The sequence below is a fragment of the Mauremys reevesii genome, linkage group 4 (assembly GCF_016161935.1).
Source record: "Mauremys reevesii isolate NIE-2019 linkage group 4, ASM1616193v1, whole genome shotgun sequence".
NCBI classification, from domain to species: domain Eukaryota; kingdom Metazoa; phylum Chordata; order Testudines; family Geoemydidae; genus Mauremys; species Mauremys reevesii.
Window position 1 is genome coordinate 137,128,643 of NC_052626.1, and position 17,046 is coordinate 137,145,688.

The following is a 17,046-nucleotide window of genomic DNA, read 5'->3' on the forward strand; positions in this document are numbered from 1 at the left end:
TTCCCCATGAAAAGATTCCTCACTGGTGTCTCTGGCCGATTAGAAATCAGGATGTAGTCAAAATCCCACTAGTAAGCTCACTCCCGTGAGCTTTTCAGCCATGAGTCCTGCGCCCACCCCCCTTCTCTAACCATTGGTCTACGCTATCCCCCACACTTTATGTGCTCCCGCTCTGACTTGCACTACATTTTCCATATTCCTTCTCTAAATATTGGTTTAGGCGTAGTAAATAATTTCCTCTTCTCTGACAGCAAATATTCACTGTTTAACTTAGAGCTCCCTCAACTTCAACATGCATTTTACAAGGCAAAAATGAGTTACAGATTAATTGGGGACTATTTAAGCACTTGTTAAGCAGAGCTCAGCACAAACATGCCTGGAATACAAAGCTGCAGCTTCATTTCACACCGTATCCAGAACCTTGTTTGGCATAATGCTGAGCAAATATCACTTGGCTTTTAAGGTTTTTTGTTTTTTTTTAAACTGTTTCTAGCAAAATAAAAAGGTTCTTTTAGCCCAGGACTTCTCGAGACTATTCCTGTTTATAGAGTGTGGGTGATATTGACTGCATGACAAATGAGGAGCAGAGTGTCTATCATTTGGCCTTTCCAGAGACTATACTGCTAGCTAGAGAGTAGCTGTGATCAAGCAGAAGTCTACCTCTCATTAATATATATAAGGATCAATCAACATAAATACAATCAATGAGATTCTGGAGTGCTCTTACTTAAAATGTCGGGGCCCCATTCTCTTCTCACGTTGATGCAATTCATGAGTGACTCTGCTCCAAGTCAATGGAATTAGTGTAAAATTGCAGCAAAGGAAAGATGAATCAGGCACGATGTTTCCTGTTATGCATTCATCACAGTGCAAGACTTTGGTGCCAGCATTGTTATCTAATGCTTTGTCCCGTGCAATTTTAAAGGGTCTAAGAGATGGAGCTTTCCACACGTCCCTAGAAAGACTATTCCACAGCCTAGAAGAGTTGCCTGTTAGTGACTTTTTCCAGATGTTCAACTTAAGTGTCCCTCTCTTATGGTCTGTCTCTGCAGGGAGTGGAAGAGAGGGGTATTTGTGCTGGTGTAGCTATTCCAGTGTATACCCCACTGGAGATACACTGCACCAGTACAAATGTCCCCGATATAGACAGGTCGTTACATCCCCGGTGTCCTTCTATTTATGTCCGTATCACAAGCAGCATTAAATAGCACCCTGGTTGGCATTCATGGGAGAGATGCTCAGGACTAATCTATGCTTAAAAATTAGATCCACCTACCTGTGCTGCGAAAAATTGCACACGTTGAGCACCACACTTAGGTCAACCTAGCCTCTGGTGTAGCCCTGGCTGGGCTGACAGACGGAGCCTTCCATTGGCCTCGCTACTGCCTCTTGGATGCACAACTTCAATGGAAAAATGTCTTTTGTCGCTGGAAGAAGGGTCTGCACGACGGTGCTACAGTGGCGTAGTTGCGGTGCCACCACTGTGCTGCTGTAGCAGTTGCCGCATAGACATGGCCACAGTAATTAATAGACCAAGACACTGAATGACCTGCGTACCCCACGACTTGCTCCCTCTACGCCAGGCTTGGGGAAGTGCCTGCCTTTACTGTGCCTGTTCTGCCGCCAGTGCATTTCATTCTCTAGGGCTGAAACCCCAGTGCCTTCCGCCCACACTACAATTCCCTTCCTTCCTTTTTTTGTTTTGTTTTTGTTTTTAATAAAAAAATCATGCATTGAACATCCTGCATCCGTGCGGGCCCTGACCCCTCCATGCTGAGCATAGCGGAGCCTGAGAGAGTTCACTTTCAATTCCACTCGCTGCAGTCACTAAACGGATTACGTTTCTGCTGCAGTCAGTCCGGAGCGCTGCAGCAAAGCTGGGGGGAGGGGGCGCACGGGGCCTGTGAGGAGAGGCTGCACGCTATGTAATGTAACTGTATTCAATACTTGGAAAGCGGATCCTCTATGAGTGAGTGAAGGAGCTGCTGAAGGTGAACCAAATAGCCTTGCTCTGTGGAGAAGTGTGCTCTGAGAGTCTTTATTTATTTGCTAGCAGGAAAAGGGAGGATGGCTCCATGGTAAATGACAGATGCAGCCCAGCTCACCTCCATGCCTTTGCCCTCACTGGATGGGCTAGAAAGGTCAGAGCTTCAGTCACACCCGCACGTTCATCTGTATTCAGCACCACAAACCAGGCCAGTTAGGAAGCACGCAGATCAGACCCTGTCGCCCCCACAAGGACAGTCCTGAAGCAACTGCTTTTCCTGTGTGAAATGGAAGAGAAGAGTCTCTCGGAGGGAGTGGAAGTGCAGTAGCCTGAGGGCCACTGGCCTTCTTGCTGGCAAAGCTTACCCACCCACAGCCCAAGAACAACATCCTTGCCATCCAGCATGGCAGAAATGTGCTCCAGCGGTGCAAAATGTAGCCCAGGCCCTCTGTGCTCTTTGCCTCTCTCCCCCTTGGGAAAGGAAACTGGCCCTGGTCCATTTCCTGCCTATTGCATCTCCGAACCATGAACAGAGCCAGTAATTCATTCATGACTAAGACTGGCTCTGACTAGAAAAGGCAGTGCCTTCTCGTGTCTGGAGCAGAGCACTCGGAGTCAGAGCAGCTGCTCCCAGCTCTGGGATGGAGTGTGCTCTTGAATTAGAGCAGCCAGAGCTGGGAGTCAAGACTCTTAGTCCTGGGCTACACTACGAGTTTAGGTCGAATTTAGCAGCATTACATTGATTTAACCCTGCACCTGTCCACACGACGAAGCCTTTTTTCTGACTTAAAGGGCTCTTAAAATCGATTTCTGTACTCCTCCCCCAATGAGATTAGCACTGAAATAGACATTGCCGGGTCGAATTTGGGGTAGTGTGGTCACAATTTGATGGTATTGGCCTCCAGGAGCTATCCCAGAGTGCTCCATTGTGACCGCTCTGGACAGTGCTCTCAACTCAGATACACTGGCCAGATAGACAGGAAAAGGCCCGCGAACTTTTGAATCTCGTTTCCTGTTTGGCCAGCATGGCGATATGCAGGTGAGTGCAGATCTCATCAGCAGAGGTGACCATGATGGAGTCCCAGAATTGCAAAAGAGCTCCAGCATGGACTGAATGGGAGGTACAGGATCTGATCGCTATATGGGGAGACGAATCCATGCTATCAGAACTCTGTTCCAAAAGACAAAATGCTCAAATATATGAAAAAATCTTTAAGGGCATGAAAGACAGAGGCTATAACAGAGACCTGCAGCAGTGCTGAGGGAGGGTTGACTGATGACATGGCTTACAGGGAATTAAAAATGGCAAAGGGGGTGGGTTTGCATCAAGAAGAAATATACACAACTATCACACAGAATGGCCCCCTCAAGGACTGAACTCACAACCCTGGGTTTAGCAGGCCAATGCTCAAACCACTGAGCTATCCCTCCCCGCACTATTCTAGGCAGGACTGAATCTCCATTAAACTTTTCAAGGTGCCCCTGACAGACCTCACCAAAATGATTGTTGGCTGTTGATTTCATGGAAGGACGGACGGAGGGAGGGAGGGAGAGAGGGAGGGAGCAAATGAATACAAAACAAATCTGGTCTCTTTCTTGTTTTGATCCACTCCATCTGTCTTATACATCTTAGGCTGGCAGCAGACGGTGCAGTACGACTGCTAGCCATCGTTGTCTCCTGGCTGCTCACCAAAAGATGGTGCAGTACGATTGCTAGCCATCGTCGTCTCCTGGCTGCTCGCCAGAAGACGGTGCAGTCCGATTGCTAGCCATCGTCGTCTCCTGGCTGCTCACCAGAAGATGGTGCAGTACGATTGCTAGCCATTGTCGTCTCCTGGCTGCTCACCAGAAGATGGTGCAGTACGATTGCTAGCCATCGTCATCTCCTGGCTGCTCGCCAGAAGACGGTGCAGTACAACTGCAGGCAGGACTGAATTTCCAGGAGACAAAAGTTAAAAAGAGAATGACCTGGAGTCACTCCCATTTATGTCCAGGCGCCCCTGACAGACCTCACCGGGGTCTGCCAGGAGCACCCATGTCTGACTAGGCGCCCCTGACAGACCTCACCGAGGAGAAGACGATGATGGCTACCAATCATAATGCACTGTCTGCTGCCAAAAGGCAATGAGCTGCTGCTGTGTAGCAATGCAGTACCATGTCTGCCAGCACCCAGGAGACGTACGGTGCCGGTGAGCTGAGCAGGCTCCATGCTTGCCGTCGTATGACATCTGCACGGGGAACCTAGAAAAAAAGGCGAGAAATGATTGTTTGCTGTTGCTTTCATGGAGGGGGGCTGACAACATGTACCCAGAACCACCCGCAACAATGTTTTTGACCCTTCAGGCATTGGGATCTCAACCCAGAATTCCAATGGGCAGCAGAGACTGCAGGAACTGTGGGATAGCTACCCATAGTGCAATGCTCCCAAAGTTGACGCTAGCCTCAGTACCGTGGACGCACTCCGCCGAGTTAATGGTCTTAAGTGGAGACACACACAATCGACTGTATAAAATCGATTTCTAAAAAATCGACTTCTATAATTTCGACCTAATTTCATAGTGTAGACATACCCTTAGGTTCAAATCCCAATTCTTTCTAAGGTACTTCTATGGGCCCCATCCCCATATTCTCCCAACACTGCAGGGAGGGAGGGAAGTGCTGTTATTAACAGATGGGGAACTGAGGCTCAGAGAGACAAAGTTATTTGTCTATGGTCATGCAGAAGAGCAGGGAAGTGAACCCAGCTCACCTGAATTCTTGGCTAGTGATCCCACCAGATCATCCTTCAACAGAATTCCCCTTTTTGCCGTGTTATAAAGAGCAAAACTAGTAGTAGTTCCATTACCGTTATTTTAGGGGGGACCTTAGTCTGAGGCCTTAACAGCTCACGCTCTTCACATTATTGTTCGCCATAACTGATGTCATCGCTCTTAGCAGAGGAAAACCCTGCACTTAAAAAGGTGAACTTAGCAGAGGACAGTTGGCCAAATGTGATAGGGTGCTGGTGGGCAGATCGTGTGGAGGGCTGGTGTGCTAATTAATAGAGAACACAATGGATTAGCTCACTCTTAGCTCATGGTACAGCACACTCGTGCACTAGTAGGTGGATGGTGCTGGGGCTCATGCACAAGTTAATTACTGGTACTGTGGGATAGTGGATCGGGGCTTTAGCACTGCTGCCCTCAGCTCCAAGTGGACTTTGTCACAAGTGTGAATGTGATTGTCTCATTTTAGTCCATGAGGACACATGTGCAAGGTACAAGGCCTCCCACACCAGGTTCCATGCTACTGGCAAACTTGGAATGAAACAATAGGGGATGTCACAGGGCAAAATTCAGGTGCACAGATAGAGCCATGCAGCAGACATTTTCACAGCACTTACCTATGGGGAGATCAGAACTTCTTTGGGCATTACACCTCAATGGAAAAAAAATGCAAGTTTCAAGAACATCTGTTAGATGGTTATGACAAGCATCCCGATATATCAATGGCAAGAGATCCAATGCCCCAGCATGGTATGAGTCAGAGGATTATTGACATCTGATTGGAGTTTATGCAATTGCGTGGGTGTGTCTGCTAGATAGTAACTTGGGTGACAGGAAGCGTTTCTGTTTGCCCATAGAAGGACAGATCAGTGTCACAGCTAGAATATCAATTAGATGGATTCAGAACGGCAGAGATAGCTATATTGGCTGGAGTCCTGTGGTAGCAGCAGATGTGTTGCATGGGAGAGAAATCAGCATGGACGTATGCTGTAGAGTTAGTACAAGGGAATCCTGATTGCCTCTGCCTGAAATGCTGCATGTATTTTTTCCCAGCTATAATATATTCATGGTGATAAAAGCTGTTGCAGTGAGAACCAGTCAGTCAGGTACTGTATCTTAATGCATAATAAAATGCAGCCAATAAAATAAGAAGATTAAACAGCCTGATATATCTTTGCTGTAGTTGAGCTTTAGTTTTGCAAATGCAAATGAAGCCTTTTAAAGGCACGGTAACTGAAGATTTAGCTTCCTGCCTGCTTATGAGCCGGTGGATATCATGGGGTCCCTGAAAGTTGGTGTATTTGATGGGACGAGGCCCCAGCTTGTCGGCATAAACAACTCTAAAAGCCACTGGAAAAAAATTCCCCATCTGCAGCATATTTGTTCCTTGGGATGATGGTCTCATGAACACAGTTCTATTATGTGCCTTACAATGACTCTGTTGCAGGACTTGTGGCTTGCTCACAATGCTATTGCCTGCAGCATAAAATATTTATTAAGCAGACAGGGGGATACCCAGTTGCCTGCATGTATTTTGGTGGTGTCACCCCAATTGAGGTACCAGGTATTTCAAACACCCACTCACTTTGCATCAAAAAGCTGGTCACTCTGGGCCTATGTGCTATTAGTTCAATGACCTCGCTCCATTTCCATCATGACATTAATGCCAAGAACTGGCACAACTGGGCAGATTTTGGGGCTGTGAGTGTGTGCCATGGAGAAGGAATTATCCTTTTATGTGGGTGAGGTGTGCTAGCAAGGGGTTACTAATGCGGTATCCATACTTGCATCAGCCAATGCTGTCTGTGCTGCACCTGGCCTATGGGCTTTAATCTCCATGGATGTCAATCACATGTTTTCACCAGCACTAAATTCACATGCAAAAATAATTAATAAAAAAATCATCCTCTTCTCTGATAAGCAGGAGACTTTATTAGTTAATAGAATGAGGGAAACAGGGAACCGTATAGCAATGCGAATGACAAAGCTGTGCCTTCTGAAAGATCACAGTGCAGGAATGTTCCAGGTGTATATTCTGCAAAGTTTCATATACACACAGTAAATTAAAGCCCTCCAATGTCTCTGCCATAGGAAGTTTAGGAATCATTATATCAGCTGAGCCATGCTTTGTAGCCAAAGCCTGAAACAATGTTTATAATAAATGCTTTGTTACTTTTCTGAAATGGAAAAAAAAAAAATCACTCAGCTCACAATTTCACATCAGCTGGACAGAGACACGAACTTTTCCCCAAAGCAGAAATTGAGTTTCTTCCTCTGGATTTTGGCTTGATAATCTTTTCTCAGCAAAGCTAGGGAAAAAGCAGCAACAACAAAAATGCATGTCTGAAGTGAATGACGAGTCACTCAACAAAACCGTGATGGCTTGATAGCCACTGGAGAAAGGCAATGGGAAGAGACCTATCAATCATCTGAAAGTAGGAGAAAAAGGTACCAATTGATTCACAATCTCTTGAGGACTGGACAACTTCTCTCAAGCCATTTTGATGCTTCTGCTTCTGTTCCTGACTGAAAGCAAGAAGCACAAGCCACAAAAGTTAAAATAAACATACAATAAAGTTAACTAGATGCGCCTCAAGATGGAACCGACTCAAGCAGGTTTGAGTTTTGGAGACAAGATAGGGCTCGTTCTCGTTTTTATCCAATTAGTTTGTGTGTCTAGTATCTTTGGAAGAACTAGGACAATTTACAAAGTGAAGGAAAAGGCCTTGAAGCTTTTGAGGTCTAATTCACGCTTGTGTATGCAGGAAAAGTAACGAACGTATCCTGTGACTGGTCATGAACAGACCAGATCTAGGGTGATTCAAGTGTAAATCTTCTCATTTCAGACATGGTCTTTAAAATGGCCCTGCTTCAGTGGGCTTGCAGCGTCATTAAATATTTCCTTATAATGTGGAAATCATTAGCTAACAGCCTTTTAGGAAGCGTTTTGTTTCTAGGTACCTTGATCCAGTTGTTAGTGTGACAAATCCTGCCTTGGGTCACAAGTTCAGCAAACTTGGAGGTTTACCCAAGTCACACCACCTCCAGCCAATGTAGCGTGACTGGCTGTCTATTCTCAAAAGGCGCCCAGCACTGGAATAGCCAGGTTGCCACAAACTGGGATGAAGGTGACTCTAGTGAGTTGTGTGAGGCCCCAGAACTGGAATAGCAGGGGTGCTGCTGGTTAGGAATAAGGCACATTTCAGGGGTAGGGGCCTGAAGTGAGGAGCAGCCTCAGGACAGAAGTAGCAGATGCTGCTTGTCAGCACTGAGGTACGTTAGTATTGCTGTGTGATGGCACAAGACAGGGCTATCTGGAGGTGCTGCCTATCAGGACTGAGATGCGTTGGGAGAGGTGCATGTAGGAAGCTTGTTCAACTTTTACCTGGACTATGGCTGCCTCTGTCTAGTCAATTGCTCACCCACATGCTGAAAAAATGTCAGTGCTCATAGCTGCAGTGCATGTAACTGAACCTTAGAAGGAAACAAGCAATCCGGCCTGAAATGCTGCACTGTGTGGAGTTGGAGAGAGACACAAAGGCAGCTCAATAAACTAGAAAGCAACGCAAGGGACGGCCAGCTATTCAGAAGCCCATCTACTGTATTTCTAACATCATATTCTAGTGTGCTATCTTTCCTCATTTCTGTCGCTAAACACCGGGATGGTAGATGAGCTATTTTAAAATCCATCTGTTTTATTTAACAAACAGTTTCCTCTCCCAGCACTGCCTCAGCAGTGTGGTGAAAGCTAACACACCAGAATACGTCCAAAATGCAGCCACACTGCTTTGCCAAAGGCGCTGCAGAAATGCACGTGACATGCTAATGAAAGAGGTTGTGGGTAACCTCATGGAGATTCAGCTACTTCCCCCTCTACTTCTGCTGTGGGAATGCAGGTCAGCACACAGTGTGATAAGGTATTTTGGTACCATGAGCTGAGTTCGGCTCAGAGCTACAGTCAAGCAAACAATCTGAAGCCAACAGAGCTGCACCGGTAGAAGTGAGAGCAGAATTTGACCCTATGGATTTATTTTATTGATGCGAAAGCCTCAAAAGGTTTGGAGAATTAGGGACAAACCATCCAGCTGTTACTCTGGGAAAACTTCCACCTATTTCCAATTGACTGGGCAGGCCCTAAATTCAGTGGGAGTCGGATCTGCTCAATACTTCCCAGCTTTCAGCCTATTTACTGGGTGAGGAGGAAGCTGTTGACTCCAGTGAAGAATTCAGGATTTGGCTTACAAGTTGGGAGGATCTACGTTGGGCTTATTTTGCCAGATATTTCCAGCTCTTGCAGGTTCTCAGTAGTAGCAATGATGAAGGTACCAACATAGACCAGGCTCATGCAGCTGCAGCTGCAGGAGTTGTCACGCCCATGGGCTGGAATCTCAGGGGAGCTCAGCCTGCTAGCTGGGTGCTGAATGCCTGAAAATCTGGCCGGAGCTCAGCTGCAACCTGCTCAGAGCAGCTCCAGACAATGCGGTCATACGGACAGCATCCCCTCCAGTGCCCTTCCTACACTGCATGGACCCCCTTACCCTCAGAGCTGAACCCCTTCATGTATTCCTCTGCACAACACCCCTGTGAGGCAGGGAAATATTGTCCCTCCGTTACCGCTGGGGAACAGAGGCAGAGTGAGGGTACATCTACACGGAAGCAGGGTGGTGTGATTCGTAGCTCGGGCAGACCTACCCGCATGAGCCCTGCTTGAGTCAGTGCTTTAAAAATAGCAGTGTGGCAGCGGCCACTTGGACTAGCCCCCCCAGTGCAACCAATCCACTTGTGGCGGTGGCTCGGGCGAGCCGCCTGGGTACGTACCGAGGCTCTTCAGAGGGGGCTGCACTCTGGGGGCTGAACCGAGTTGCTGTCGCCACCCTGCTATTTTTAGAGTGTGAGCTCGAGCAGAGCTAGTGCATGGAGATCTACCCAAGCTGGGAGATCTACCCCCCAGCTACAGTGTAGACAGCCTCGAAGTGGCTTACCCAAAGGCACAGAGACATTTTGGGGCACAGTACAACCCACATCTCTTGATGCTGCCTTGCCAAATGCCCCGACCACCAGACCATCCTTTTTCAGGAGGTGCTAATCAATGGTGGGGAAGCCTTGTTTCCTACCTGGTTAAATTGTTAACCACTCTCCCCCTGCGTGCGGAGTTCAGCAGACAGTTTTCTTTTGCTAATTCCATGCAGACCGTGAGAGGAGACACACACATACTGTGCTCTCTCTCATGCAGGCTGCACTTTTTTCTCTTTCCTGCTTCCTTCTCTTAGCCTAAAATCAAGGCCACCCTGAAGGAACATATCTGTTTGTCCTTTGTGGGTGGAGAAACAGAACACAAATATTTATTATTGGCTCATCCTCCAATTGCTTCCAGAGCATGAAGCGCGCTATAGAAAGGCTAAGTGTTGTTATCGTTTAAATTTAATTATAGTGGAATAGTTAATAGGAAGAGCTGTGAAATGAGGTTTTCTGAAACAGCTGCTTCGGGATGCGTTGCAGCTAACAGCACCTGAAGGAGCAGAGGTGGGGAGGCATTGCTGTTGCATGCCAGATGGCCACCAAGGCTGTGAGATGAATAATTCCTCCTTGGATATCACAGCAGCATTACATGAAAACCCACTTCTCTTATCCAGTTACCAGTGATTGCATTATTAACTCACAGCTGTCCTTATAAACCCAGCCACGCAGCCTCGGTGACATCTGCCCAAACCAACCCCAGGCAATTAGGTCTCCTGCCTCAATTAATTTAGCCAGGTGCTAAATGCTCCATCTTTAATGCTCCTGGAGGATGGTTGTCAGGAGTGGAGGCAGAAAGTGAAGTAGCTGAGGCCTCACAATTTCCTTCTTTGTAATCTTTAGGTGCGGACACTGGTAAGCACCAGCTCTGGATCAGAAGAATGACTTACATACACCTCAGATTTAAGAGAAGTCAGGCACCTCATCCAAGCTGACTGGGTTTACATTGGCTTGAACATTGTGGCGTTGCTCAGATCCTGATTTGGCAAAGAACTCAAATACATGCTTAAGTCCCATGAAAGTTAAGTATGTTCTTAAGTGCTTTGCTGAATTGGGGCCTTATGCTGGTGCAAAGTGAGAGTGAACTGGTGCCATTTAATTTGTAGCATTTTACGTTGCCTTTGCACAAGTGTAAGTGACTCCCTTCAGTGCAAGGCAATCGGGAATCCAGCCCCTAGGTACTATTCCTGCTGTTATCCTGCTGTGTATGCCCTTCAGAACTCAAGGGATCTGTTTGGGCCAGACCTTGTTCTCACATGGTTTCAGCTCCATTGACTTCAGAGGAATTATTTCTCTCATATGCTGGTGTGAGAAGAGAATGAGCTCTCTGTGCTTCAGCTTTCCCTTCGTAAAGTGGGGATAACAAGGTGTCACCCTACCCCTTGGGAGAGGGAGAGAAGGCAGTGTGCAAGGAGAGAGGTGTGTCTGAGACCAGCACATGTAAAGTACGGTGTATACGCAAACCGTTGCTGTTTTGTTGTTATTACTGCAGTCTCTGGTTGCATGAAATGAGGAACTTTGCTTCAAATTCAAACTGAAGCTCCAAAACTTTTCCTGAGGTTCATAAAATCTCACTGAACCTTTTCTTTTTTTCTTCTCCACCTTTCCTCCTTCCCATGGTCACACTCCTCCACACTTCCTGATTTCAGCTCTGACTGGCAACAGGAAGGCCGAAACGCTTTCCAGATAGAAAGAGACCTTGTCAGGCTGTCCGCGCACAGGTAATGTTTTGCATCTCACGTTGTCTTTGAATATACAAAAAGAAGAGTTTGTAAGGTGATCATGGGTGGTGAGATTAGATGCTGCTTCTTGGTAGCACTGCGTGAAGTTGAGTGAGTGAATATTAGGATCCAAAGTACGGTGCAACAGGAAGTTGGTTGAGGGCAGAAACTGTATGTCTGCAACTGCCTTTGATCACTGAATCAGCAAACACAGTTTGATGCCAGATGAAGGAATAATATTTCTCCTTTCTCTATTTTGAACTTGGCATATCAGCCCTTGCACATGAGAGAATTTCTTCCATGACCCTTTACTGGTGTCTACAGAACTGCTCTGTAGATTTAGGGGCTTGAATCTCCTTTCACTCCTGATTCACACCAGGCAAATCCATTGACTTCAGCTGCGTTATTCCAGGTTACACCAGTGCAGGTGAGAGCAGAGTCAGGTCCAAGGATATATAGTAGTGAAGGGAACAGGTAGCTGGATTTATGCCTGAAGACGTTATGGAGAATTTGCAAAAAGATTAAGATTGATGTGTTGTCAAATATTGTATAAATGCCTGTTTCACTGTCTGCTGTGTTCTTGTTAATTACATTTCTATGAATGAACACTGGGCCACACCATGCCATCATACAGCCTCACACAATTCTTGCTGGGGGTGAGTAATTTTCTTCTTTTATGGATGAGTAAAATATTATTCATTTTCATTTCCACCAGGTGTCAGAGAGAAGGGCAGATGAGTAGATTTTGTGCTTGGGCTGCTAAATTTTCATGGCAGTTTTGTGCCGCTGCTCATGTAGTCTCTCTCTCTCTCTGCAAAATTCTGTGTTTACAAGTATGTTGGGAGCAGGAGTGTGGAACAACAATAGCAGCTGAGTGGAGAGGCCCTGAGCCATCACATGACTTCTGGTGCCACAGGCAAGGTACTGCAGCTCTTCTTACCGAAAAGGAAAAGCACTTACTGCTGAAAGCAGCACGGGTGCAGAGAAACCAGGGTCTGGCTATGCCCTTCTGGGACCGCAGAGTGCTAGCACGTTATCCAGGTCTCCCACCAGGTGTTCTCATTCTAAATGTATTTTCTGGGATTTTTTGTTCCACTAAAGTCTCTAAACACAATGCTTTGTGAACTAGACCTCAACCTGAACAAAATCTTAACTATATCAGGATTTTAAGGCCTTGTGTTGTATGCATTTCACTTTGCCATACTACAGAAGAATGAAATAGAAAGATGTCATTCTGTTCTCCTGTGCTGCTCCATACAGTAGCTAATTAAACCTCATGTCATCCCACTCGAGAGCAATGGGAAAAAGGGAGCTTCCCAAAGACAAACAGAACCTTAGTGGCAGAGCTAAAAACAGAACCCAGGTGTTTCAACACCTAGTCGCTTCCTGTTACCTACTGGACACTGCTCCATCTCAGTACTGGGCTAGAACCTAGGAGTCCTGACTCCCAGGGCCCCATTCTCTGTGGCATTGCACCTGGTTTAGCCACTTAAACCTGCCTAGTGCAGGAGTAAATTTCTCCCCACTTAGAATTCTCCATGCCATCCCAGTGGTGGTAATAGCTTACGCCCACTCTGCACGAGTGACGGCAGGAGATGGCAGGCAGGGGAGAACTCGGCCTATCACCTCTCCCACTGGCTGACTGATGCCTACGCAGTACAAAATTGCTTCTACTGTCCAAAAATAAACATCCCAAGCTCCACTTTGAAAGCACGTCTCTCCTCCATGAATAGACTTGCTGGGACGAGATGGGTAGGGGTTGGATAACAAATTGCTTGGAAAACTATTTTAAATATAGCTATGAAATCAATGGCTGTGATTAGAAAGCAAGTGAGTGACACAATTAGAGCTAAGAGGTTCATATCCTTTGCTCACTTGGGCTTTTCCCATTGCCAACAGCGGATCCTGGCAGCAAACACAAAAGTTTTCAGAGCCTCACACAGGGAAGCTCTTGCTTGTGGAAAGCAAATAATAAAATCAGGCCATTAAGATCCCATTAGCCCAAAATATGGGAAACTCTGTCTGTGCTTATGAGCAGTGTCTTGTTAGAGTCAAACCGCAAGAGGCCTGATCTATACTGCCCTCCCTAGCAAGTTAGCTGCCCGTTGGGAGTTTTATAGGCAAGACCCTGAGGAGATGCATCAACTCCCTGTGCAAATGCACCAAGAAAGGAGCATAAGACAATGCTTTGCTCGGCATCTCAAGCTGGCCGGTTTGAAAGGAGAGTTTGCGCCAGACGCACGTGCCAAGGGGAGGCAGGAGGCAGAGGAGGACATTCCTTGAGCCTCATCTTGAAGAGTTCCCTTCCTATCTTCCCCTCAAGGGCACAGATCAGTGAAGGTCACAGATTCCAACCCTGATGGATGTTGCATTTCCAGGATGAAGCGAGCCCCAGCCTTGTGAATGGTCAGTCCCCCCACACTGCTTTTTTGGCCCCCTCTTCTTCCGGGAAGCTGCCCCATGCTTGCAAGTGCAGGCACAGAGGCTCAGCTAGGGCTCAGTCCTGCCTGGGAAGTACTAAGCATTCATAACTCCTGCTGGAGCCATAGCCTCCCGCTGGGATCCACCCCTAATGCGTCGTCAAGCAGCTTTATGGGAATCTGCTGACTCTGGAGGAGAATGGCACAGAGAGCAAAAACCTCTCTTCTTGGCCCCAGCCCCTGCTTCCAACAGCCACACTGGATATTGGCAGAGGTGCTTCCGTAGGATACCAGGGAGCAGCTGAGGGAATGATGCATTGGAATCAACACTCCCTCCCCAACCACCATGCCCCTTCAAGTGACCCATCCTCTCAGGGTCTCCTCTGCTCACAGAAGTTGGGGGAAGGAATGATTAGCCACCTAGGTTCACGCAGACTGTGGGTCACAGGACAGTGCATATGCTTAGACCCTCCACAGTCTGAAGGCATAGGACCTATTCAGTCTGGGGGCCCATCTGCCTGCTCTTGTGATGGCTCTGGTATGTTAGCAGTTCACCTGTCTCCAGATAGTTTGCAGGTTGCTGGCACAATTTAAATGATTTTATTGGCTAATCTCCAGCAGGAATGTTTTTGGTCCATTGCATCATGGTGGTGCATGGCATGGTGACATGAGGCAAAGTGCACTTGCAGTACCTCTGATCTCTACACACACACACATACACTGTGTGCAAGAGCCATAAAAATGTTAGCTATCATTATGCATTGCTAATAATATTATTAATAATCCTTATTTCTAATGATACATTACAATAAATATGTTAAGGAAAAATTGCGTTTGCATTTCAAAGGCTCATCATGAGTTTGTTTGTAGCAATTATTTAATCTGGTTCTTTCTTGATTGTATTTTTAAAAAAAACATGAAACTTGGAGGGGGTAAAAAAACCAACAACCCTGTTTCTGCACAGTTTGCAAAGCTCACACAGTCATAATGAAGTCAGCACTTCTTCATTTAATGATAATAATAATAACATATTAGGAGCCTGTATAGTGCTGAACGCATTTTCATTTAAATGTACCACTGATCTGTTTTGCTGAGCTGACCTCTCTTCTCCAGTCCTGTGATTCTATCAGCTAGGAATCCAGGCTCATTATGAGATTGCAAATTGTTTCTGGATTTCATTAAGTCAGCAAATGGATATTAACTAGATATTTGCATCAGTTGAAGTTGTGATAATTTATCCAATTGGGCAATTGTAATTTAAAAAAAATCCCAGGGGATTATGATTCATTTTCATCTGTCTGTATGAACATCAGTATAACCCACAGACCTGTGCAGCCTTTACAGGTGATGTGTTTCAAGCCCAGTGCAGGTGCTCAGAATGACCATGTTTGGCATTTAGTCTTTCACTCCTGCCAAGTCCCAAAGCATAGCAGGCCAAACAATCCCTGCTGTAACCTCACTGACATCAGTAGATTTACACCAGGGATGGATTTGGTTGGAAATAAGATTTTGTGCAACAACTCGGGTCTTTTGTAGAAATAAGATTGAAGATAGTTTGCAATGCTTTATGAAACTGTCAAATTCAGCATCACCTGAGGGACTGGAAGGCTTAGGGTTGGGGTAACAAGATATAGAAGGCTTGATTTTCTGTGCCCTGCAGCTCGTGTTGTCATGTACACTGCAAAGCAGGAGCACTGGAAAAATTTGTATAGTGGGGGTGCTGAACCAAAGTGTAACCCGTGTATTTGATGGAAACCACTTCAAGCCAGGAGGTGTGGCAGCACCCATGCTGCAGTGTCAGTAAATCTCTACCACTCGGATTTGTTAGCATTTTACACAATCTTTACATGGGTATAAGTAGTGACACAAACTGCAAAGCAGCAGCAAATCAGTCTTTTGTGTCAAGGAGGCTGGCTCAGATCCAGCCCAAGATAGCTAGGCCTGCAAGTTGGTACCAGGGGATGGCTGCTCAGTGGTGTGTGCACAATGAGTTTATTTGTTTTCATTTAGAGAATGTGCCAATCTCAAAAAGGTGCTGGGTGTGTTTACAATATTTATCACTGCGAGCTGATCATCTCAGTCTACTTACCAGCAAACAAGCGTCCACCACACAAGAAGGGATAGTGGAGTAATATAGTGGTGAGTCAGGCCCCATGTATTGAGGCTTGTGCTGCTCCTGCCAGACCTGCTCTGCTGATAAATGGAGGGAATCAGTTTCCAGAGATGTCAGGATGGTGCGTCTTACCAGACCTAAGGCCCCAGTCTAGCACCCACTGAACGCAATAGAAAATTCCCATTAATTGCAATAGACATTGGAACTGGCCTTACATTCTCTCTCTCTCTCTCTCTCTCAAAGAGTTTATCGCTTTGTTACCAAAGAACATATTCCAGCAGATCTGATATCACACACCTGCAGGGTCTGACTCAGCAATCAATCTGGTCAGGTTCCATGTAAACCAGCAGAAACTTGGCCAAATCAACCTTCCCAGCAACATAAGCTAAACAGGTCCGGTTGCTGAATCAGGCCCTGAGCGCCTCAGCCCTCCTTATTGTTTTGAAACATAGAATATGATCCCAAATGCTGGATATGAAATAGATAACAATGAATAACTCACAGGAGGCAATAAAGGAAGAATCAGTAATGCTGAGTCAGATAGGAAACAGATGAATAGATATCAGGGGCACTGTTTGTTTATATAGAGAAACTCCTCAGGTGAAATTCACCCTTGTGCCAAGGCCTAGCACAAAGTTCATGTAGCACTTCAATTCCATTAAGTCCCAATAAGGGAATAAGGGGAATTTAAGTCATGCCTCACCCCTGTCCTGGCTATCTGCACAGGACTGAATTTCACCTCTATTGACTTTACAGCAGTTAAAGTCACAACTCTCATTGACTGTTTGCCTGTGTAAGCAGCGGGCTTCAGGATTCGGCCCCCTATTTTCGACTTTATGCAGCCAGTAATTTTCTGTCAGAAGAACACTCCCTACATTTACAGATTCCACAGTAATATAAATAAACTCAGAGGCAACATCCCCAACCTGTAATCAGAGCTCTCCTTAAGGACATCAGCTCCTTCCATACTAAGCTCCCGCAGACAAAAGCCTGAGTAAAAAGATAGTCTTTGAATAGTGCCCTC

At 46.2% G+C, this 17,046-nt stretch overlaps 1 long non-coding RNA gene across 4 annotated transcripts in view; it reads right to left on the minus strand.

Annotated features, from left to right (window-relative positions):
* Nucleotides 1–16,105, minus strand: part of LOC120405198 — a 37,170-nt gene extending 21,065 nt beyond the window's left edge. For 2 of the 4 annotated variants that reach the window (XR_005598429.1, XR_005598425.1), the window contains exons 1-5: nucleotides 15,999–16,099; nucleotides 6,964–7,061; nucleotides 5,370–5,404; nucleotides 4,142–4,228; nucleotides 1,277–2,264 (exon numbers count right to left, since the gene is read on the minus strand). This is a non-coding gene — a long non-coding RNA (uncharacterized LOC120405198). Of the gene's footprint in view, nucleotides 1–1,276; nucleotides 2,265–4,141; nucleotides 4,229–5,369; nucleotides 5,405–6,963; nucleotides 7,062–15,998 lie in introns of all 4 variants that reach the window. The other 2 variants (XR_005598428.1, XR_005598426.1) reach the window with 2 other exon arrangements.
* Between the last annotated feature and the right edge of the window lie 941 nt (nucleotides 16,106–17,046).